Source organism: Sciurus carolinensis, chromosome 14 (assembly GCF_902686445.1).
Source record: "Sciurus carolinensis chromosome 14, mSciCar1.2, whole genome shotgun sequence".
Classification (NCBI taxonomy): domain Eukaryota; kingdom Metazoa; phylum Chordata; class Mammalia; order Rodentia; family Sciuridae; genus Sciurus; species Sciurus carolinensis.
In genome coordinates this window covers 55,575,919-55,599,591 of record NC_062226.1, presented here as the reverse complement: position 1 = coordinate 55,599,591, position 23,673 = coordinate 55,575,919, and the positions used below count along the sequence as shown (strand labels likewise).

Below are 23,673 nucleotides of genomic sequence, written 5' to 3'. Positions count from 1 at the left end.
TCTAAATAAAAAATAAAATAGGGCTGGTGATGTGGTTCAGTGGTTGAGTACCCCTGAGTTCAATCCCCAGTGTCCCCCCAAAAAGAAAAGAAAATAGAAAGACCTCCCATGTTCTTGGATAGGCAGAATTAATATTGTCCAAATGGCCATACTACCAAAAGTGCTATACAGACTTAATGCAATTCCTATTAAAATTCCAATGATGTTCTTCATAGAAATAGAGAAAGCAGTCATAAAATTCATTTGGAAAAATAAGAGACCCAGAATAGCCAAAGCAATCCTTAGCGAGAAAAGTGATACAGAAGACATCACAATACCAGACCTTAAATTATACTACAGACCTATAATAACAAAAACAGCATGGTACTGGCACAAAAGTAAAATCGAAGATCAATGGAACAGAAATAGAAGACACAGAGACATACCCACATAAATACAGTTATCTCATACTAGACGAAAACATACGTTGGAGAAAAGATAACCTCTTCAACAAATGTTGCTAAAGAAACTGGAAATCCCTATGTAATAGATTGAAATTGAACTCCTGTTTCTCACCCTGCACAAAACTCAACTCAAAGTGGATCAAGGATCTTGGCATTAGACCAGAGATGCTGCACCTACTAGAAGAAAAAGTAGACCTAACTCTCTAACATGTCAGCTTAGGAACCGACTTCCCCAATAAAACTCGTAAAGTGCAAGAAGTAAAATCAAAAATCAATAAATGGGATAGTATCACATTGAAAAACTTCTTCACAGCAAAGGAAACCATCAAGAACATGAACAGGGATCCTACAGAATGGGAGAAAATCTTTACCACATGCACCTCAGAGCATTAATCTCCAGGATATACAAAAAACTCAAAAAACTAAACACCAAAAAATAAATAAATAACCCAATCAATAAATGGTCAAAGGAACTGAAAGGGCACTTCACAGAAGAAGGAATATCAATGGTCAAAAATTATATGAAAAAATGTTCAACATTTCTGTCAATTAAAGAAATGAAAATTAAAACTATACTGAGATTTCATCTCACTCCAGTTAGATTGGAAATGATCAAGAATACAAGTAACAATAAATGTGAGCATAGATGTAAGGAAAAAGGTTCACTCATACATTAGTGGTGGGGCTGAAAACTGGTGTAACCATCATGAAAAGTAGTATGGAGATTCCTTAGGAAACTTGGAATGGAACCACCATTTGACCCAGTTATCCCACTCCTGGGTCTATACTCAAAGGACTTAAAATCAGCACACAACAGTGATACAGTCATATCAATGTTTATAGCAGCTTAACTCACAATAGCTAAGCTATGGAAACAACCTAGGTGCCCTTCAACAGATGAATGGATAAAGAAAATGTAGTGTATATACAATGGAATATTACTCAGTAATAAAGAAGAATAAAATTATGGCATTTGCTGGTAAATCAATGGAACTAGAGAATATCATATAAGTGAAATAAGCCAATCCCAATGAACGAAAGGCTGAATGTTCTCTCTGTTGTGTGGATGCTAACCCAAAACAAGGGAGGGTTCGAAGGGAAGTATAGAAGTTTATTGGATAAGACAAAAGAAAACAAAGGGAAGGGAGGAGGGAGGGGAATAGGAAGGACAATAGGATTAATTGGACATAATTTCCTAGCCTTGTATTTGAATACGTGACCAGGGTAACTCCACATCATGTATGACCACTAGAATAGGATCCTAATTAAAATAAGTTATACTTACATATGTATAATTTGCTAAAATACATTCTACTGTCACGTATAACTAAAAAGAATAATTTTTTCTTTTTTTTTTTTTTTTGGTACTGGGGATTGAACTCAGGGGCACTTTACCACTGAGCCACATCCCCAGCCCTATTTTGTATTTTATTTAGAGAAAGGGTCTCACTGAGTTGCTTAGCACCTCACCATTGCTGAGGCTAGCTTTGAACTCACAATTCTCCTGTCTCAGCCTCCCGAGCCGCTGGGGTTGTAGTTGTGCACCACTGCTCCCAGCAAGAATAAATTTTTTTAAAAGGCTGAAATAAAAGAAATATGTATTGCTTTAAGCCACAAAGTTTGTAGTGATTTTACATAGCAATAGAAAATTAATACAATCTTCCTTCAAAACGTATTCATTATCCAATTACTATTTTCATAGTTATCACCTGATCCATGCCACCATCAGCTCTGCTGGAAGATTGCAATAGCCTCCTGTTTGAGCTTTGCTTTACTCTTTTTATTTTTTTTTAAGATGTTGGTAGACCTTTATTTTATTCATTTATTTACATGTGGTGCTGAGAATCCAACCCAGTGCCTCAGGCATGCTAGGCAAGTGCTCTACCACTGAGTCACAGTCACAGCCTTTTGCTTTACTCTTTCCCCGCCTTAGGTATTTCTCAGCATTACAACTGAGGTTCCTGGTAAATATGACTTGCGTCGCTTCTCTCTTCGGAATTTCCAATGGCTGCTCATCTTAGAGGAAAAACCAGAGAACCTGAGGACCCACCCATAAAGCCCTGCGTGATCGGCTTCTGCCTTCCCTCTTTCTGTGCATCTCCTGTTTGTCTTCTTTGTTACGCGGCCCACTCACACTAGCATTTTTTCTTTTCCTCAAACAAACCAAGATCAACCTTTCCACCATCTCCCCTTCCCCGCTGAAGCTTCTCACTTGCTGTTCCTGCTGACACGAGCTTATCCCCCAGCCATCAGTTGTCACATCTGCAGTGTGGCCACATCTAACTATCCCATTAAAATTATGACATTGTTATCCCCCAGCATCCTCCTCATTTTTTTGGTTTGTTTTTTTACCTTAGCTCTTTTTAACTATCTAACCAGCACATTTTTTTATACTGGTCATTGCCATTTCCCTCGTGGAGGTGTGAATTTATCTTTTTTTAATTCATAGATTTATTGTCAGTGTCTGGGACAATATCAATAAATACTTGTGAAAGGAGTAAATAAATTGGAGAGACAATGCCTTAAATAATAAGGAATTGTCATCATAGGATCACCATCATCATGGATCAAGATGTCATGTGAATTCAATTACTGAAAGTTGCTGCGATAGGATATACAAAAAAAAAAAAAAAAAAAAAATTCCATCTTTTGTACCTACAACATTGAGGTTGAGATTTCCGACTCTACAAAATACCACAACTGGAGATTTTTTGATGAGTCACCTCATCAGCCACTCAGTCTTACCTAGGCAGCACCTCCAGTCAAATACCAAATGAAGAGATAAAAAGTCTGAGGTAAAAATCAAAACACACCACACTTTGTCACTTCCTTCCCATGCAACACTGAGAATCTCTTCAACAGAGATAAAAGCAGCCTCTACAAGGACACATGAACAAGGATATTCACTGCACCTTGCACACAGTGGCAAAAACTCCACACAAGGCAAATACCCATCAACAAGGAAATGGCTACAGAAAGTAGGCATATTTATAGCATAAAATACTGTGCCTTTAAAACCTGAATTAGAGATATATCACTCAACTTGGAGGAGTTACTACAAGGTATTATGGAATTAGAAAAAGCAAAAGAGAGAACAGGATGTATGTTTTTCTTCCATTTGGGAAAAGAACAATAAAAACTATGTCTTTGTATATTCATAGATGTATATAGAGATACATGTTACACAGAATTATGTGAATTGTGCGATCCTGGAGACAAATACAAACAGATAAGCCTGAGTTCGTTAAGAGGGTTTATCTGAAAGGGGCAATGTATTATGGGTAGAGAGGGAAAGAGGAAGAGAGGGTGTTTTGGACTGAATGTGCCCTGCTACCACCAAATCCATATACTGAAGCCCTAATTACTGAGACAGGATCTGGAGGTGAAATCTTTGGGGAGGTCATCAGATCTACATGAGGTCATAGGGTAGAGTCATGATGGGGTCCTTGTAAGGGAATGAGGAAACCAGAGCTCGCTGTTTCTCTGTCATGGAGGTTGCAGTGAAACGTACCCCTCTACAGACCAAAAAGAAGGCCCTCTCTGGGAAACGAAGTGGCAGGCACCTTGATCTTGGACTTTTTGGCCTGCAGAACTGAGAAGAATCAATTCCTGGTAGATAAGCTAGTCAGTCTGTGATATTTCTGTTACAGCAGCCCAAGCTGACTAACAGCAATATTTTTAAAAACTGAAAGGCATGCAATTTAAAAACATGCAACTACATAATACAAAAATCTCATATGTGTATTTGTATAAAATCATCTATTGTATGTGTGATGTCAAAAGAAACGAGCAATTTTTTATATGTCAATGCTTTTTTGAAAGTATATTTGTAGAGAATTTGAAAATAAAACTGTATTTTATGAGCAAAATTATTTTGCACACAAATTAAAGACATATAATTAAAGACACATTCTCTGACAAAGGCAATGTAAAGAAGTCTATCAAACAGGAAAATGGGTCCTCATGTTATCATGTTACTTGACATTTTAAAAAATTATTAATATAATTAGTTACCTGAACCAGTCATCAAAGTACAAAGGATAGTTGCATCTTTCTTTTCAGATGTGGCCATTTACCTAGTGGGAGGATTAGGAATCCTGAATGAAACTGAAGATCACAGCAAAACGGAGAGGCACCACAGGGTTTTAGCCAACAGCTTCTCTGATGGGTTGATGGGCTGTGTGAAACTCCACACACACACACAGTCCGTAGCAGAGTAGGTATATGCATGTTGTCCTGGAATTCTCTTCCCCGGCCACCCACTCAGCCAACAGCTGAAACAAATCCCCTTTGGAGCTCCACAGATGTCTTAACATTCTATGAACAGGCACATAAAACAAGGGCTTTGATTCAGAGTTAAGTTCCTGGTCTTTGTACATGCTGTGAACCCTGGTCAGCCACCTCCAGACCAGCCCCACCCCTGACTTTTTACAACAGTTCCCACCCAGCCTTGCTAACATCTCCACACTTTTAGAGCCAGACCTGTGTATACTGTGAGTAAATCAACCTCCATAGAAGTGAAGTTATCTTAGAAGTTTCATCATATTTTACAAATTGGTGTTTAATAATTTAATGTTTTGGTTTTACACTGTTTTAATAAGATAGGCAAGGTGAACTGGCATGAAACAAATCAATCAAAATCTTCTGTTTCATGTTAGCAACTTACCATATCAAATAAGCTCCTCTCAGATAAATTTTAAAGATAATAGAGCAAATATTTCCTTCCTTTCTCTTCTGGTAACTGACTACCTCTTTCCCAAAATCTGTGACTAGTATGTCTGTTTGTCTCACAATATCCATTTTCACCTGCCTTTTTTTTTTTTTTTTTTTTTTTTTTTTTTTTCTTTAATTAATGGTACTGGGGGTTGAACCCAGGGACACTCTACCACTGAGCTATATCGCCAGTCCTTTACATTTTATTTTTGAAACAGGGTCTTGCTAAGTTACTCAGGTTGCTTTTTATGGTCACCCAGAATATAGCCCCTCTTGCAGTTATGACTATGTGACCAGATTCTGGTCAAAGGGATTTAAGAAAAGATGCCACATGGCACTTCAGAGAAACCTTCTTTAAGAGGAATTGTACTCCCCTTGTCCCTTTTTCTTTATGCCTCCATTCATCTTGTTGCCCAGAAAGAGAGGCAGCCTTGCATGTGAGAAACTTGCCACGCCATAGGACAGCAGAGCAGGGAGCAAGAAGGAGCCCGAGTCTCTGGGACATTTGCAAAGCAGTGATCACACCAGCCCATTTCCCCAGAATTTTACGTGATAAAGATTGGAAACTTTCTGGTTCAGCTTGCTATTATTTTGGATTTTTTGTAGTTGCTGTTACCCATGACTTAATTTTAATTACACCTTTCAAAATCACATTCTTCTTCAAGTTTTTGTATTAACTTAATCACTGATCAGCTGAAGATTGCAACTTCTTACCTAACAGCCTGTGGGACAGTAGCTCATTCTTCAATTATAGTAAGTCCTTAACTGGGGGATGAAGTCAAAGCCCAAGTCCTCATGTCCATCTATCCTGAAGAGGCAACATAGAACGGGAAGGAAATTTATTTCTGTGGTTCCCAGAACCACAGTGTTGTGGAAGACTAGATCTGAATTCTGAAGATCTGGATTCTTCTAATTTTTTTAGATGTTGATGGACCTTTATTTTATTCATTTATTTATATGTGGTGCTGAGAATCAAACCCAGTGCCTCACACATGCTAGGCAAGTGCTCTACCACTGAGCCACGACCTCAGCCCAATCTGGATTCTGATCGTGACTCGTATGACTTCAGTTTCCTCTTTCAAAAATGGAATCACCTACCCTGCCTCCTCCAAAGCTTCCCTGTAAGACCAAATGAACTAATCAGTGTGGAAATGTTCTGTTAATTATAAAGCCCCACACAAATGCAAAATTATTATTACTTAATATATCACAGAAATAAGAGTAAAACTTCCTCAGGAAAAATAGAATGACAGGAATCGGGCCTTGTGAGGGTGGCAAAATTGGGTTCAATAAACTTCAAATAAGACATAGTTCAATGTTCTTCTCATAGTCTTAAGATAGGATACATAACAAAAAATTGAATTCTAATATTTCAGAAACAACCTGAAACAATGCAATTGGGAAGGGGAAAAAGTAACAAAAGTAACAATTTGCAAATTCAAAGTCAAACAAAACTTATCCTTTATCCTTATCAGGCCTGGATGATGACAAGAGACTTATGTGCCACAAAGAGCAAAAACACTGTTTTATTTCTGTTTTAGTTACAGCCTAATTTTTCTTTTGCACTTTCTCTTGGTGTGGGAAACATCAAGTATGTGAATATTCCATGAACGATGCTGCTCTGATTTTTCTTTACTGCAAGAGATGGCAGCAGAAGGGAAAGAGTAAAGAATTTGGATGAATAGACTGAGAAAGGACAAAAGAGGAAAAAAAAAAAAAAAAAACAAAACAGAAAAGCAAATCAAGATTCTGAATCAAAGAAGGTTTCCTAGGTGATGTTGGGTCATCTATCTCCCCCCAGATAAGATGCTGGCAATTGTCTTGTCTCTGATACAAAACTGTGACGTCCAGTGGCAGCCAACATTTACTTGACAATGTCCTAATGGAAAGCCCAAGTTCTCAAGTCCTTGAGAACTTCATTTTCTTAGGCTCAACACAGGGCTAAGTCAGATCCTCAGAATCCATCTGTGCACAGCTTGCTCTGATTGCTATTTTGGACACTCAAGGAGTTGTCAGTATTATTGGGGTCATTTGGAAGTAGAGGTAGAAAGGGCAGTCAGCTGAGTTCCCCAAGGGAGCTTATAAAGTGACTTTCAGCCACAATGGACTGACTTCAATTCTGCAATAGAAACAAATCCTGTCTTTGCTTCTTGTGTGGTTCAACTGTTTCTCAGTATTTTCCAATCCTCATGCCTCCCTTGCAAGTCAGTTCTGCTCTTACTGACCATTTTCCCACTATTGCATTCTTTCTTCATGTGTAAATCATGTATTCCAAGCATACCTGTCCAACTCAATTAAAATGTACAAAAAAAAAATGTCCTGTAAATAGGAAAACCAGCCTGCTCTGAATTTTTTCTTATAAAAATTCATAAAGTTTTTCTTATCCAAACTTTCTTTCTTGCAAAATTTCCTGAACTGAAGAAAATAATTTAGTGGTACTTCATTTGGTGTATGAGACAAATGTGTGCTCATATTTATTTTATCGGTATACATTCAGCTTAACTACAGAAGCATGTCATCATGTCGGTTAAACATGACATTTCTGTCACTAGTCTGAGATCATGTATGCATGAGAAAAAAAAACTAGATTCCAGCTAAACTCCAGCCTCACTGCAATGGGAATTCTTGATGGTCAGTAGTAATGAGGTAAATGATGTGCCCCAATGAGAAGAATCTCCCATATTCTTCCTATGGTAGCTACATAACACAAGACAAGTGTACTTCCACCCTTGTGCCCAACCCAGACACCAAGATATCAATCATATACTACATCTTTTTGTTTGCTTGTTTTGCATTTTGCAGAATTCATATATGGCCAGATATTCTTCTCACTGGTGATCCAAGTAGTTATTGCCATCTGACTAAAGATGACATAAGCAATAGAAGCTTTTATCTCCCACATGTGTGTGTGTGGGAGGGGGGGTGTATGTAAGAGAGTCCTCATGATCCATAACTTTAGATCTTGGAAGTAACTTAAAGTCCTTTAAGACAAAAAATAAAGTAATATAAAAAAAAATAGCAAACTCACAATAACCCATTCTGACCCATAAGCATACAAACATTTTTAAATCTTTGACTATAATAATAAAGAAAGCTCATAAAGATGTTCTGTCTTCTACTTCACAGTAAAAACTTTAAAATGCAGAATAAACTTAGAAAGTCAAAATAAACTTAGAAGACATCATGGTATTTTTATGTTTTTAAAATCACAATTCATACAAATAAATTTCAAATAAATTAATATAATCATATTTAAAAGTTGCAAGCATAATATACCTATAGTTGAGTATAATTATCCATAGAACACCTGAATTTAATCCAAATCACATGTGACATAAATTGATTCACCAAGAGACACTGAACTGCAAATCAGGAGAGTGTGTCCTAGCAAAGAGCTAGCTGCCCAAAACTTACTCTTAGTTGATGAAATTACCAAGGGCTTCAGATCCACGACCTCCTTTGAACCTTGAAACTCCCTGAGGCAGAGAAGCCTGTTCCTCCATCCTCAGAGCAACAAACAGTGAACTTTGCACACATGTGGCCCCAGGTCAGGCAGGAGCAACAGTGTGGGGGAGCAATCCTGGCCAGGGGCTCTTTCGGCTCCATCCTGACATCCTGACAATCCCCCTTCCATTCCCTCCAACACTGAGCCCCTGAGCCCCAATATGAAAGCAGCCTCAGGAGACAATCCCAAAGCAGGTTGCTCTCTTTCCAGAAGTTCATCACCTCTTACAGCGCTTTAATTGCTCAGTTGCCCACCAAGGAGAGACAATCCTTGCAATCTTGTCCAACACAGGACTTTGAAAGTGAATTCTCTCAGACCAAGAAAACAGAATAATGAAAAAAGACATAGCCTGTGACTTCTAAGTTTTTTTTCTTTAGCAATTTTTAGTATGCCCTGTGTCCATGTTCCTGTTTTTATTTTTTACTTACCACTACTTTCTTATTGTACACAGGCACTGGGCTATAGTTTTTATATTTATCTTTTCATTTCTATCTCCTAACCTACCTGAAAGTAATCTCTACTATTATTTTGATTTTATTGATAAATGGTGACCAAAAGAAGTGACCTATAATAATCATAATAAAAACTAACATTAACTGCTTACTAAATGGTAGGCGTAGTTGAAAGTGCTTTACATACATTGTATTGTTTGATTTCTACAATGGTTTTAGGAAATAAATAGTGATCTTACAGATTTGGAAAATGAGGGGCACAGTAGTTAGGTAACTTACCCAAGGTCATCAGCTTGACCTTGTACTTGCAGTTGGAGCCCAGTTTGCTTAACTCCAGGAGCCCTGCACTTCCTGCTCTATTCTGCTGCTTCACATTATACCAAAACTCTTGGTCATTGTTTCTCTAGCCGCAGGCTCTTTTTTCTACAGTATGTAAACCCATAATAACCTCCTTTATGGTCCCAGACAGCAGTGGATGACAGCAGTGGAATTACTTTCACTGGAGGCAATGCCTCTAAAGAAAATAGCTGTTACTTAAAGAGCATATAATTAATACCCATGCCCTGTCAAACAGCTAAGATGCTGTGTTCCAGCTACTTACCCTCCAAGCACAGTTTAAATGCCTCAAGGCAAACAGGCTACTTCATAACTCCAGTCTATTAAATCACTAAAATACATATTGATTCTGTTCATAACAGTTTCCTCCTTTCACAATTTTTTCTAAATTTTAATCTAAATCACAGAATGTATGGTTTTAAAAGGAGCCTCAGAAATCAACTAGTCCATATCCTCATCAATTTATCTGCTTTTTCTAAAAATAAGAATGTATGGTTTTAAAAGGAGCCTCAGAAATTAGCTAGTCCATATCCTTCATTTTATTCATCAATTTATTAGCTTTTTCTGAAAATTAGTTTCTTTTTTTTGAGTACAAAATAAATGTATGCTTATTCGCTAAAGGATTAAAATACAGCAACCTATAGAAAAAGAAAAACACACTTCCCAACACCCAAAGAAAATATGTAGGCGTGTGTGTGTGTGTGTGTGTTCGTGTGTGTGTTCGCACGCGCACAATCTTTAAACTTAACTGAAACCATACTACAAAAAGAGTTGTATACCATTCTTTCCAATTAACATAATACTCTGTTGTAAGCATTTCTTTGTCATTAAATGGTCCTTGTGATCTTGTTTTGAATATGTGCACTGATTACACCGCATGGATGTACCATGGTTTCTGTATTTATCCCACTATTACACTGAAGTAATTAATACTCTATCAAGAGAAGATCATGAAAAATCCTTTACTATAAATCAGTCTATTTTGTTGGGTTTTCCTTTTAATAGAATTATAAAGTTGACAGGTGTAAACTTATTTTGAGGCAATAGATATTTATGTTTTTCTAGGAATAAGTTGCCTATTTCCTTACACCCTACCAACCTTCTTTCCTTTCAATATTATTCCTTTTAATCTTTATTCACTTTCCAAGTGAAATGTATCCTATTTTAATTTGCACTTCCTTTGCTTAGTTGGGAGATTTGGCTTTCTTTTCTGTTCTAATGTCCAGTACTCATTTGTATTTCCTGTTTTAGAAGTCCCCTCATGTTATAGAAGAAAAGAAGTCCGTGGCAGTTGAGAGACTACCAAGATTACACAGTTATCTGTACCCCAGCCTGGAGTGATAACTCAGTTCTCACACTCAGTTCATGTCCTATGCAGTTTCCATATATCACAGACTCTGGGCCCAGAGACATCCCTTGCAGCATATCCCTCCTGAATCTTGAGGAAGCACTGACCAACTCTGTACTGAGTGCAGAGAGAGAGTCCTGCCCCAGCGTGTGCCACCAGAACAAGAGGGGAGGAAAAAATCCTTCCCTTCTCCCCATCTTTTATCCATCTTAGGATCATAGGCTGGGATCTGAGAAATTGGACTGAATAGAGACAAATGAACAAGAGAAAAATGTACTGATTTATTTAACACGAGTACTATGAGACGTGGAAGCATTCATAAGGAAACAAAGACCAGAGGAAACATTGAGCTTGACAGTTTTTATATTAGGTTCAATAAAGAGTGGAAACATGTGCAGAAATAAGATAGGACAAAGGGGCATGGCATGGTGGTGCACGCCTGTAGTCCCAGTGACTCAGGAAACTGAAGCAGGAAGATCACAAGTTTGAGGCCAGCCTCAGCAACTTAGTAAGGCCCTAAGCAACTTAACAAGACCCTGTTTCAAAATAAAAAATAAAAGGAGGTGGGGATGTCTTTCAATGATTCATCACTCCTGGGTTCAAACCCTGGTACCAAGAAAAAAAAAAAAGTTACCCATTGAACCATCTTTTGACATGTCTCATGAGTTAGGCGGAATCGACTCTTGGGACTCCAGGCAGAGCCAGAGAACTGTCTATAGTGCAGTGCAGGGCCATAAGAACAAGAGAAGCAAGACAAACCACAGCCAGGTCTTGCTCATCACACTTCCTGGTGTTTAGGGACTGAGTTTAGCTGGGTTTTACAATTCCATCCTTTCTGGGGATCTGCATGTCCCCCAGCTACTCAGGTACTATCAGATCTCATGAACCCACAGGACTCACCCCAGGTTGCAGCCCCACGTGTGAACACACCCCCATGCAGCGTTGGTCCCACTGTTGGTCCCACTGCACGTGCCCCACTCCTGGTATAGCTGTAGCTCATCAAGCCTAATGGCATTAAGAACAGTGAAACTTAATCTGCTTACTTTGGAAGAACTGGGGAGGGCGCCACTAGAGAGAATAGGGGGTGGGAGGGTGTTCTCAAACAGTGGGATTAAAAATGCTTCAAATACCAGTTCAAAAACAAAATTTCCATAAACATCACAGACTGAACATAAAGAATCCAAATGTCTGATTAGAAGCTTCATTATAGAATAAAGATGTGCAGAAGGACAGTGCAATGTATAAGAAATATGTTGTATAAGAATTGCAAATTCCAATAAGTAGAGAAATGTTTTTAAAGAAAAAAAAAAAATGAAGCACACAAGCAATCTTGGCTCAAATACTTTCCTGGAGTCTCCAAGTCATAAACAGACTATGTTCACAATGTTGGTTTGCAGTTTGTCAAGAAGTGGGAACATATTTTCCCTAGGCACAATGTCCAGACGAGCTGACAAATCAGTTCAAACTGTGATGTCCCTGGGTGCTGCATAAACTCATCAGGGTGGCAAACATTCCTGAGGGAAAACATGCCAACACATCGGTCCTATGCAGTGTTGGTCAGAGGTGTTGAGACTCCTTTCCTGGGCTTGCTCAGTTCAGGACACCAAATGGCAGGGCACCATTCATGTTGTAACCATGCTCCGGGGGACCAGGACACTGTTTACACAGACCAGCAGGTGAACCGTGGCCCTGGAGTACTGCAACTTGGAGCTCACTCCCACAGGCTGAGGAAGAGTCTCGACTGACAAAAGACATCGCTGCCATCACTTCGGCCCTATTCCACCCCCATCAAAAGGAGACAGCCCTGCGAGGGATTATGAGGGACTGCACTGTTCATGACAATGGCAACTCACAAGATGAAAGTGTTCGCTCTGACAAACCCTCTACATGAGTGGGTCCCATCTCTAGCTTCATATCACAGTGACCCAAGCAGCACTCCCAGAATTTGGTTTAATTGTCTGAGTAGAGCACAAACATCTGAATTTAAAAAGTCTTCCAATTGATTCTAATGGCAAACCAAGATTGAGAACCACTGTTCTAAACGGCTGCACTTTATCTTCCTCTCCTCTAAGTATAAGAGGTAGAAGAAACTTCAGTACCCAAGACTAAAGTTTGATCGTTTATGTGTCTGACAACCGTCAGACTTAGTAAGTCTCTGGGTCAGGGTAGAGAAAGGTAGTGGGACCAGAGTTGGCAATGCTACCTCCAGGGTCAAACCCGAAAGAGACTTGCAAAACCCAGTGTTTGCAGCCCCGGGGAAGAAAAAGAAGCAATAGGTAAGATGTTCCCAGACAGCTCTCTGGCATATTGGGTTCAAAAAGGCAAGAGTCCTGCATCTGGTATCCTAGGGGGAAACTCATTGACAGTCTGGTATCACGGACATTGATGCCACTCCTAGAAAGCCAGCCACATGTTTAAGATGTATATACAAAGTCGTGGCTTCCTGAATTAGCGAAATTATCAGGAAGAAATCAAAGTCTAAAATCAAGGAAATTAACACAGTTTAACTACAATTTCTATGATCACGAGTTTCTATTGCATTTTAATTTGATCTTATGCTATGAACTTTTCCTTCGGGGGAGGGTACCAGGGATTGAACCCAGGAGCACTTAACCACTGAGCCACATTCCCCAGCCCTTTTAGTATTTTATTTTGAGACAGGATCTCACTAAGTTTCTTAGGACCTTGTTAAGTTGCTGAGGCTGTCTTTGAACTTGCCATCCTCCTGCCTCAGCCTCCTGAGTTGCTGGAATTTCAGGTATGGGCCACTGCACCTGGCTGTGCTGTAAATTTTTAAAACAAAGGTAAAAGCTTTCCCTTGCTTTCCCCTGCCCCAGTACAACATTTAGGGTAAAATAGAAATGAGTATGTTCAGGTTTACAGATTTTCCTAAAATTATTACTTGCTATTAATCTATTATTGATAACAAAAGGAAATTTGAGGCTATCTGCTTCATCATCTGCTGCAAAGCAGAAAAATTCAAACGTTCTGGTCTATAAACTAAAAACCACACTTACGCTTCCAAACTATAATACCCCTGTTTCTTCATGTATACATTTCCTATTATTGACTCTTTAATGAAATAATGGCCATTATCTCCCTTCTCTATAACGCACTTTAACTTGTTCACAGACCTTGACCTTGTGCATTTGAGCCCATTTCGCCATCTCTAGCCTTCCAGCCTCCTGTTTGGGATGAATATGACCTTTTCTCTCTCTCTCTCCCTCTCTCTGTTTTCAGTATGGGGATTAAACCCAGTGGTGCTCTACCAATAAGCCACATCCTAGACTTTTTATGGTTTTATTGTTTGTTTTGTTTTGAGACAGGGGCTCAGTAAGTTGTTGAGACTGGCCTTCAACTTGTGATCCTCCTACCTTAGTCTCCCAAGTAGCTGAGATTACAGGTGTGCACCACTGTGCCTGGCCATCATTAGCCATCCCTAATGTACTCAAATACTAAAGACGGGGGAGTAATAGGCCAGGACACCAGAGTCTTTCTACCAACATTTCACACAATCTGTACTTTCTATGCACTATAAGGGATCTGGCACCATAGTAACTTACAAAGCCACAGAACAGGAAATGTCTCTTTACTGGGTTAAATGAAGACCAATAGTTTCCAGCAAAGCAACTGAGCAACCATCAACGAGTGAGGTCACATAACATCTGTAATGCAAAATGGCACACACTGCACTCTTCTCCCTCCTCGCTGGAACAGTCAAATCAGTTCCACATGGGTTTTACAGCCAGATGAGAAAGATAAAATGGGTTCCATCTGGGGTTTTTTAAAGCATCTATGAAAGTGCAAAGCTAGCTATTAACCTTGCCTGAGGAAGTTTCCCTGTGACCCTATCCTATAGTCAAACTCTTAAGTCCAGAGCATATTATGAATTGATTTTTTTAAATGTGGGTCTATGTGGCAACGGGTTTTATTTTATTTCCTTTTTCTGTAGTAATGTCTTAATAATTTGGGAGATCAATTAACAGCAGGAGAAGGTGTTATGGACCTGACTGTATAGTGAACAGGAAATGAATAAGCTATAAAATGCAGTGTTAAACTCCGGGTACTACTTAAAACAATCAAATAGCCATTCAACTCCTGTCCTACTGATAAATCGCCTACAAGTAACATTTTAATCACCCATCAGTACCTTCAGCAGCTGCTGGGTTCTTTTCCATATTTTTAATGTTGCATTATAATTATACATAATATTGTTACATAACATAGTTACATATTCCTACATGTACACAATATGACAACATAAAATTTATTCAATATTGTTCCCCAGTATCTCTCCTTTTCCTTCCCTCCTCTCTCCCTGGTTCTTTTTCTCTACTCTACTGGTCTCCTTTTATTTTCATGAGATACTCACCTCCTGTTTTCCCCTCCTTTTCCTCTCTAGTGTCCCCATATAAGAGAAAACATTCAACCCTAAGATAAAACAAACTCTTTGTTTGGCTTCATTTCACTTAACATAATGCTCTCAAATTTCATCCATTTTCCTGTATATGACATAATTTCATTCTTATTTATGAATGAATAAAACTCTATTGTTATATATATATTACATTTTCTTTATCCATTCATCTGTTGATGGACGCTAGGCTGGTTCCATAATTTGGCTATTGTGAATTGTGCTGCTATAAACATGGTTATTGATCTGTTGCTACAGTATGCTGACTTAATTTTTTAGGATAAATACCAAGGAGTGGTAAGCTGGGTCATATGGTAACTGTTTTTTATTTGTTTTACCATTCCAAAATTACTAAGGGTTTGAGACATTAGTTACTTTCCAAACTTAGTAAAATAATTTTTATAAAAAGCTGTGTGGTTTCATTCTGATCTATTGTGTTAAAATAGGTACTAAAGTAGCAGAGGCCACAGTTGGTCTGGAGACCCAAGTTACTGGGACAGCATATGGTAAGAAAGAATCCCATTTCCTTAAAATGAAGAAAATGTTAAAATAAGGCAAAGAGAATGAAAGTTGTGGAAAGCAAGAGAAAAAGCAGTTGGTCTGTAATTTGAAATGGTTTGCTAATGCCTGGATGCCAGGGAACTGATCATGACATCAGTTTATATTAAATGACAACAAATTCACATTAAAAGGTGCTGTTTTATATTACCTGTAATGTCTTTGCTTATGCTTCCTCCAGGATGCTCTAAGGCCTGATCATTCCATTTGGAAAGTTTCCCTTCCTGCCATTGCAGGAAAAAAATTTTTTTTTAATTTAGACCCATCATAGCCATCTATCACATCCTACCTGGCAGTAACTATTTTATTTATTTGTTTTAAGGCAGAGGATAAATCTGTCTGTTGTATGTAGTATACATTTGACTTCTGGGTCAATAAATGAAATTGACAATGAGTGTGCCTTTAACAATCTTGTCAAAACGAGAAGAGATGTTGATATCTTTGATCTCTTCCCATTGAACTTAGACATTTCTATAATTAAGGGTTATAGAGTCACTGTGACTAGTTTCCTCTTCGAAAAGCAAAAGAGAAGGTTAGGGACATCATCACATTTAAGAGAAACAGCCAGAGTTGTGCTTCAGTTCTGTTTTTACTTTCTCTGGTAAAACATTTTTTTAAATCCCTAAACAAAAATACAGAAGACAAGCTTATCCAGTTCACAGACAGAACAAATCCCAGGGGCTGACTTATCACTGAGGACACAGTCAAGATCCACAGCCTTGATAATCAGAGGCAGGAATGATGGACTAAAGCCAGTAAATTAGCTTTCAATAAACAAAAATGTGTAACTCTATATTTCCAAAAATTAACTGCATATGTATGAGAAAAAATAGACTTGCTTTGGCAGCAATTTATTCAGGAAAAAAAAAATTGTCTTCAAATATTTGGAGGAAGAATGACTTTACTCTGTGTTTCTAGGGTATAGAAACTAGGAAAATGGGTAGAAGGCTCCCCTTATTATTAGAATGTTCCCTCAGGGTTGTCTGACAATGGTAAGGGCTGAGGTACAGACAAGCACAAGCCAGAGTTCTTTGTTATGGGGAAGAAGTGTGGATTATGTGCTTTCTGGGGCCCTTTAAACTGTGAGACTGATTTCCTTGCCAGATTGCCCCTGTCCACCTCTCCAGCCTCTTACAGCATTGTCTTCCTGGCCATCGACAGGCTAGTCAACCTGGCTCCTTCCATTCCTTAGGCCCCCCTACTCCCATGCCAGCTTCTGAGTTTTTCTGTGCTGCTCTGTTTGCCATGAACCATTCCATTTGCCTGGTTAAACTCTACCCATTTTTCTGGTCTCAACCTCCCAGACCAGTTTTATCTGCTCATACAGAATCCTATGATACCTCACCTTACAGGCATTTTATTATTCATTTGTATCCATTTAAAACCTATCTCCCTGCCTTTTTCCCTGGGTCTGTAAGCTCCTTGAAAGTAAAAAACACAACCATTCCACTCATGGGAGTTTCTCCAGAGCTAGTATTGGGTCGAACACAGAGATGCACAGTAAACATCAATTGAGTGCCTCACCCTAGTGCAAACATCAGATCTGTAAGGAAAATAAAATGGTGGGGGAGAGTGCACGCCACATGTCTGAATGACTGTGTCCTTCCTTTTGGTGACAGTTCCCAGGCTTACTATGGGACAACCTCTGCATTACAAATTCTCAAACATTTCTCCCCGAAGCTGAGTCCCTTGCTACAAAGGAGCAAAATCCTGAGGGGGGAAAAAAAAAAGAATGAGTCCTCTCCTGTATATTTACCTGAAACAGTTATAAAACTCTCCAACTCGTGAGGCTCAGGTAGAATGAGGACAGAAGGACTTCCACACTGCCCTTGATTCTCCACAGTAGTCATAGTCTGAGTTTGCACAGATCTGCTTCAGGCAACTCAATCTGTGAGAAAGAATCAGGTGAACCAGGCTGCCGGCCTGAGTGGGGCTCAGAGGATGGAAGGCTGAGCTCTGCTCTGACCAGCCAGTGGGATTTGGAAGAACGTTTTATTGACAATTTCTCTCTTCTTTTCACGTATGAATCAGGTAATTGCCACATGCTTGTCTTTTCCCAGCCTATCCTCCTGTATTAGCCTTCTTTCAAAAAAGACAGTTTGCAAGGGAAGTATTGATATCCTCATTTTAATCCCAAGGAGCTAAGGTTACAGAAGCAAAAAAACACTGAACTCAGGATTAGAATTTAATTGAAATATATTTGAAGGCCATTCTTTATTTTTTTTTTCTACTATACCTCTCTGATTTAACATTCAGGCTTTTATATCAGTGCTATCTTCTGGTTTCAAAACAATCACTTATGTTTATTGGATGAAATGGAAATATTCTACCATATTATAAAAGAGGGGGTTTGTTATATGATAGAACTAAAATACTGTTGCTGTGTTGTCTTTCTGAAAAGTAGGATCATGCCAGGTACAGTGGCACATGCCTGTAATCACAGCAGCTAGGGAGGCTGAAGCAGGAGGATCACAAGTTCAAAGTCAGCCTCAACAACTTATCAAACCCTAAGCAACTCAGCGAGAAAGGACCAGGGGTGTGGTTCAGTCGTTAAGTGCCCCTGGGTTCAATCCCTGATACCAAGAAAAAAAAAGTAGTAGGTTCAATTTTACAGAAAAGAAAAATCAGGGCTCTGAAAGAGATTTTATGAGAAATTCCCAACAATTTTGAAACATTTGGATGAGTCTATCCAGGGATTTCTCTTCTATCTGAAAACTTTCTAACTTTATAGAAGTTTCAGTCTATAATTTACAAAATAAGGAATTTTGCATGTGTGTGCTAACAAGAAACGTGGGCCTTGGAATGAAGATTCCATGATATTGAGTAGGGGGTGGCCCTTCCGGGACCAAGATGTGGCTTATTTATCTTAGGAGTGCAGGAAGCCTTAGTAAGCACCACATAGCAGCTGATAACATTGATGGAATGCAGAGATGGGTCCCAGGGAGGAAGAACACCCCTTAGAAGGCCTCAGGGCTTGGGCCTGGAGTGTTTATCTGCCTTTCTTTCTCTAAGAAGCCAGATAGGAAAGTTTCCAGGATGAAGTTGAGAGTGAAAAGTGTCAAGCAACCTCAGCAGCTTTTGGATGATGCTCAAAAGGAGCATTTTTGACCTCATCTCAGTACAAATTTCCAAATATCCTCAACCCCATACAAATAGGTAGAAATATGAGTGAAACCAAAAACTCTCTCCTTTACTTTCTCCTTTAAAAACTATCTAATGAAGAGCAGAGAACATTCTGTTTAAAATGTCCTAACTTTGCAATATCCCTGTCCTTATCCTCCGGTCAATAGTTTCCCACCCAAACATAGTATCTTCAGACACCTGGAGGCTGCATTTATCAGAACAGCACATAGGTCTTTCCTATCTTGATGGCCAAGTTTTAGAGTCTTTGAAATGGTGTCCCCAGTCACCACGACAAGAGAAGCTACATCACAGACAAAATATAGTACAGACAAGATTTCATTAGGGAGTGGGGATTTTGCTTGTTTTTTGTCTTTCCATACCCTCAAAGGTTTCACATTGAGCCTCTCACCTGGCTGCACACAAGCTGGGGAGTAGCTTCAATGGAAGTATCAGGTTGCAAGCCATGCACTTTGGAAACTGGCAAGCCCTCTCAGACCACCCAGCTCTCCAAAGAGAACCAACGGTCAGATTCAGACAAGATAAGAGGCTGTCCCCCTGAGTGACCAGACCCAGGGAAGCAGCCTTTCTGGGTGAGTTACATGATCTCATTGTGAGGGAGGGTTGTGTGCTCTGAAAAGGCAGCATTTGTCCCACTCAATATAATGGTTGAGTCTTGGTTCTTTGTCAAAGGAAGAAAAATTTTAAGATATAATTTTTAAATTTTGAAGGAAAGAAGCAAACCAGTGTTGAGGTCTGCTCCCATAGCACATGCTAAAAAGATTCCATACTCCACATTTGCATTTAGAAGACTGAACCATTTCTATCAGTGTTGGATATCAGAGCTAGAAAGATACCCAAACTCACTAACCCAACTCATTTTACAGAATGGAGGAAGTAAAGCTTAGAGTACTTTGGTGACTCTTCCAAGGCTGGTTGGCAACAGCTGAGATTGGAAACACCGTGGGGACAAGGACCCTGTCCATACTATTCACACTACTCACTTAGGAATCCTTACAAACTAGCATTGAGTCTGGCATGTGGCACATACCCCCAAATACTTGAAATGAGGAAAAGGGAGAAAGGAAAGAGTTTTAAATACCACATCCTGTTCTTTTTACTTTAAATATTAAATGCCATAAAAATGTGAATTTGGAGATAGAGACTAAGTTCTGGCTTTCATGTGTGGTCAAATGAGGACTTTAACCTGATGGACAAACCATTTCCTGTTTCTTCAATCCCTGGGGGTTGCTCCAATATAAACTGTTTCTAGAAAGACGTTTCCTCCTGAATTGTTCCAAGAAATTCAACTCAGTTCAGTCCAACTAAGACCAGCCCCAGGAACAGAGCATCCCCAGAAGGCTGATAACGAATTAAGAACAGCCCTGGGTTTCAAGTGTCCAAGACAAACATTGCTTAGCAGGAGCAGGTCAGTCTGTAGCCAAGCACCTGACAGCAAGGAGACATGGTTTCCAGGTTCCAGCTCCTTTTCTCACTCATGGAAGTGGAAAGGCAGAGATGAAAAAGGGAGCAAGGAAAAAGAAAGATGAAACTGGTAGAAAAGCTGGTTCAAAACCCCTATTCAGCAGCCAAGCATGCAAAACCAAGATGCACCTAAGTTAGTTTCAACATCAACTCAAACTCAGGTTTATCATTTAGATGTAAGGTTTGGTATTAGCCAAGTACATGACAAGAATTTAACTAAGCACAATGTAGTGCAATGTTTATCCAAGTGTGGTGTCACCTGCTTTAGATTCACCTGGGCAGATTCCTTCCCACCCCAGACCTAAAGTCCTTTGGGGGCGGCGAATAATAACAGTCTGCTTTTTCACCAAGCCCCCAGGAGGTTCTCGCCCACGTTAAGTTTTGAAGAGTCCCAGATGGAGAAAAAGAGCAAAGGTCCTTAGCATTTTCTTAAACACACAACGGAGGCACTTTTAACATGTGGAGGTGGGGGATGGAGCTAGGATGCAACTCTTCAAGCTTAACTAGAGCCCAGGATGCTAACAATTGTCCAAAGCAGAGACCTGAAAAGAAGCTGGATCACTGGATCTGGTCGGTGAAACAGCCCTGAAGAGGTTAATGTCTCTAGCAAGATTTCCAGCCCATAAACTCCAGCCAGCCCCCGGAAATGCTCTTGTTAAGCTTTGTAAATCACACCAGCAGCAAGACTGAAGGCAATAGTTTAAAAATAAATAAACAAACAAACAGAAACTAAAATCAAACGCCTTGAAACTAATTCCTGTGATTCCAGATGAAAACAAAAAGAAATGGTTTACTACCAAATCTCTAGGCCAAATGTCAGTAATGAGCCGAAAGTTGAAAAATCAGAAACATAAACTTCAGAACAATGTGATTTCTTTGCATCCCAACTCTATCTCTCAGTCTTTTAGACATCATACTTTTAAATAATATATCCAAATAGAACTAAACTTAAGCAAAGGTATCCAGAAATCATCTCCATATTTCTAGATTTATATCCTAGGGATATTATCTGCTAATTTTGCATCCCTTTCTTTGCCTATTTAACTGAGAAGAAACATTCTAACTTCAGAGGGGAGAATACAAAATTCAAAAATGGTTACTTCATTGGTGAGTACCATTGGTGATGAATTCAGAAGAGACCTAGAAATGGGTGACGAACCCATTCTTGGCATTTGGTTTGCTAACAGTGCAAGTTGCCCACCTTCTGAGTTAACAGGAGAATTAAAGTTTTTGCAAACCGCCTCTGCAGACTTCTTGCATTGTTACTCAGTGTTAATGATCGTATGCAAATAGCCTCTGGGGCATTCTGCTAACAGAACATTCACAGTCAGAAGGAGAGGAAGCCCGGAAAGCGGATACTTACAGGTAGTGGTTTTCCTTTCCAAGCCAAAAAGCTACAAACCCTTGAAACTGGAGGGCTGGGCTGGATAAGAGTCACTGACCCGGTAATCTGGTTTAAAGGACTTTCAGAGGAAGGGGGAGGAAAAATATCCCAGGGAAGGAAAAGAGCTGAAATTCCAGTCTCTCAGGTCAGCTGGGTTAGAGTTTTCTTTGTACTAAAAATCCATTAACCCACACAACCAAAAAAAAAAAAAAAAAAAAAAGCAAACCATAAAATTGAAGTTCACATACACACTGCACTTCCTTTGCTGGTCTTCTCCAAGGCTGCTGCTACGGCTCTGAAAACTTCCCGAGCACCCAGCTTCAGAACTCCCAGTGAGACAGGCATGGTGAGGTTGCCTGCAACTGTTTGCAGGAAGCCCCAGCTCCCAGCTCCCTGGCCGAGAGCCACAACTCGCCCGTCCCTTCTGCTGCTCGGGTCTGCAGGGACAAGCTGAGCTTTTGTTAATAGGTTGGTTGCTTCTCTTCCTAGCCTCTTCCCAGCTTCCTTTCTCACTAAGTGATGTACTAACTGCTCTGCCACTGGCTGAGCCCAAGCAGCCTCTCCCGCCTGCAGCACAGAGGCGCGCGCCCGTGTGTGCGCACACACACACACACACACACACACACACACTCACACGCACAGGGTCATGCAAATACACACACTATATACACTCAATCACACACCCACAGGCAAACACGGGCATGCACACATTGCCACCTGCATGTTTGTGTGCATGCGTACTCCCAATACTACACACACACTCCTAAAACACACTCACACTCTTGAAACTCACTTTTTTTCCCCACACCTCTTTTCTTTAAACAAATTCCCATCCTGAAAGATTTGTATTCAAATTCAGATGAGAAGTACAGTATTCAAGAGGAAGGGGGAGGGGCCCACCCCCTTCTAACTTTTGTTTTGGCATTTAAAGGAAAAGAAGGAAGAAGGGTCTAGATCCTAGGGTTCTGTTTTTAAATACCACCTCAGTTCTTCATTTATCAAGGTTTTTGTGTGTCTGGTTCTTTTGGAAAATCTGCAAAAATCCTATTATTCTGATTCCATTTGCATATAGCTTCTGATCCCACTGATTCAGATATATGGCATGTCAAGAGCTGTTCTCTCAACAGAGATTCATTAGCTATACTTCTCAGGACTCAGTGGGTGGGTGAATCTTTCCTTAACAACTGTTTAATAAAATGCTTCCTTGTGTTTCATCCCACCAGGAGAGAGAGAGAGAGAGAGAGAGAGAGAGAGAGAGAGAGAGAGAGAGAAAGAGAGAGAGAGAGAGAGAGAGAGAGAGAGAGAGGAGAGAGAGAGAGAGAGAGAGAGAGAAAGGCATGCTATCTGACCAACTTTTAAAGTGGCCATAAATACAGAAGTTAGAGTATTCTCTCACTTTGGGAGAACCGCTTATTTAAGACTTGTCGGACTAGCCTAAACCTTAGCCCAAAACAGGAGGTACTGTAAATCTAATTCAACCTGGATGGTGCTTTTCCCCAACAAGGTCACCCCTTTCTTTAGAAGCAATGAGGGAAAGAGAGAGGGAAAAGGAAAAGAAGGAGAAGAAAATTCTGAGAGAAAGGAAGGAAAAGATGGATGGATGGAAGAAGAATAAAGAAGAAAAGAAATGAAAAAAGACGCAAAAGAAGAAGAAAAACAACTATTTTATTTAAAAAAAAATGATTTATGGATACTTTGACAATGAAGGTATGTATACACAAAGTCACTAGGGATTTAAAATCTTAAAGAATTTTCTGATTTATTTAATTTTAATTGCTCTGATAATAAATGGGTAAAACTTGAAGAATCACTAAACTATAAACACCGTTTATAAACTTTATTAAATAAATATAGTGATAACATATGAGTTATAAATTAATCTTGAAAGGATAAGAAATAAAACCATAATGACAGA

The 23,673-nt window shown here is 39.4% G+C and overlaps 1 protein-coding gene across 4 annotated transcripts in view; it reads right to left on the bottom strand.

Moving 5' to 3' along the window:
* Frem1 (FRAS1 related extracellular matrix 1) overlaps positions 1 to 22,125 on the bottom strand; it is a 156,126-nt gene extending 134,001 nt beyond the window's left edge. For all 4 annotated transcript variants that reach the window (XM_047525778.1, XM_047525781.1, XM_047525780.1 and 1 more), the window contains exon 1: positions 22,007 to 22,125. The gene's annotated coding sequence lies outside the window, so the exon portion shown is untranslated. The remainder of the gene's footprint in view (positions 1 to 22,006) is intronic.
* Positions 22,126 to 23,673: the final 1,548 nt, after the last annotated feature.